The sequence below is a fragment of the Euleptes europaea genome, chromosome 15 (assembly GCF_029931775.1).
Source record: "Euleptes europaea isolate rEulEur1 chromosome 15, rEulEur1.hap1, whole genome shotgun sequence".
NCBI lineage: Eukaryota > Metazoa > Chordata > Lepidosauria > Squamata > Sphaerodactylidae > Euleptes > Euleptes europaea.
In genome coordinates this window covers 8,702,831-8,704,676 of record NC_079326.1, presented here as the reverse complement: position 1 = coordinate 8,704,676, position 1,846 = coordinate 8,702,831, and the positions used below count along the sequence as shown (strand labels likewise).

The 1,846-nt window shown below is 45.4% G+C and overlaps 1 non-coding gene across 1 annotated transcript; it reads right to left on the bottom strand.

Moving 5' to 3' along the window:
* Positions 1 to 922: 922 nt before the first annotated feature.
* On the bottom strand, positions 923 to 994 carry TRNAV-AAC (transfer RNA valine (anticodon AAC)). Its single transcript has one exon. It is a non-coding gene; the product is annotated as a tRNA-Val (tRNA).
* Positions 995 to 1,846: the final 852 nt, after the last annotated feature.

Here is a 1,846-nt window from a genome sequence, read left to right as displayed (position 1 = left end):
ATGTTTATTGTTTAATCCATGTACCCTACCCTTGAGATTAGTTAGTAAAGAATTGATTTGATTAAGAAAACGACTCTGTGGTATTTTTGTGTGTGATTAACCTTTATTATCAATAAGCCAAAACCAAGATTCATCGCCCTGAATGGTAGCAGATTAATTAAGTGAGTTTCAGATCCTAACAACATTTCTATTTTCCCCACATGGGGATGGGGTAGATATGAAGGGGAATGATAAAGTAAAGCAGGATGGCCACTTAAGGATGTCCTAGGGCACATGCCAGGCAAGTTGAAAGAGAGGGGAGTTAGAGTGCTTGGTTTTAAACATAGATATAGTGAACATTGCATAAATCTGGTGGAAGGGAGAGAACCAGTGGATTGGGTCATTCCTGGATACAAACTCTATAGAAATGACAGGGAAGGGCATATTGGGGTGTGTGTGTTGCTATGTACACCAAGGAGGGCATAGTGTCTACTAAGCCAGAAACCACATGACGCTGTCTTACACTGAATCAGACCCTTGGTCCATCAAAGTCAGTATTGTCTACTCAGACTGGCAGTGGCTCTCCCGGGTCTCAGGCAGAAGTCTTTCACTTCATCTACTAGAAGAAGAAGAAGAAGAGTTGGTTTTTAAATGCCGTCTTTCTCTACCACTTAAGGGAGAATCAAACCGGCTTACAATCACCTTCCCTTCCCCTCCCCACAACAGACACCCTGGGAGGTAGGTGAGGCTGAGAGAGTGTGACTAGCCCAAGGTCACCCAGCTGGCTTCGTGTGGAGGAGTGGGGAAACAAATCTAGTTCACCAGATTAGCCTGCGCTGCTCGTGTGGAGGAGTGGGGAATCAAACCCGATTCTCCAGATCAGACTCCACTGCTCTAAACCACCTTTCTTAACCACTACACCATGCTACCTGGTCCTTTTGCCTGGAGATGCCAGGGATTGAACCTGGGACTTTCTGCATGTTGAGCAGATGCTCTACCACTGAGCCATGCCCCCTCCCCATATTACTAGCATATTAGCTCATTTCACCCCATGAACAACTGCCCTATTCCAGAGAGAGAAAGAGAGAGAGAGAGAGAGAGAGAGAGAGTGACTGACTGACTGACTGATTGATTGATTGTAGGGATTCCTACTCCCCCCCCCCCCATACAGCTCCAGATTTGTTGGGGTGTCTCTTTTACAACGCGCATGGCTTGACTGCTTCAACACAAGGGAAGCGAAACGTCTCGAATGGACAGCACAGATGTGCCGCCACCAACCAAAGATTGTATCTCTCATCATCGCCCGGCTTTTCAGTGCAACCTGTTCTCACGGTTTAGGTTGCCCGTCACAGAGAAATCCAATCATGGGCATGCAGCTGTGAAGCCCTTCAAGGCAACTCGGAGCTGAGTAAGTCCGCCAAGCAAGAAAAGAGGGAAGTCAGCATCGAAACCCTCAATGCGATGCGCTAGTTCTCTTCCTTGTTATTTCACTGGCCAGGGCTCCTTCGCACATGCAGACCAGACAAATATTAATCATTCTGGAACATTTTCATCCTGCCCTTCTTCCAGGGACGACATACATGGTTCTCCCCTTCCTCTGTTCGATCCTCACAACACCCTGTGGGATAAATTAAGTTGGGTAGAGATTTGAACCCATGTCTCCCGGATCTGACTTTGGCCCTTTTAACACCTTTGAATGATAATAATAGGGGGGGGTCTAAATGTGCAAGACAAACAATTTATCAACTGGTACCCAACTTATGGTATGAAATTATATTCAAGGTTCACAATGTATTCATGTATTTGTATAAAGTCCTACAAATTAAGAACTTTTAATCCAGACTAAACACAACATAAAGAAGAAGAA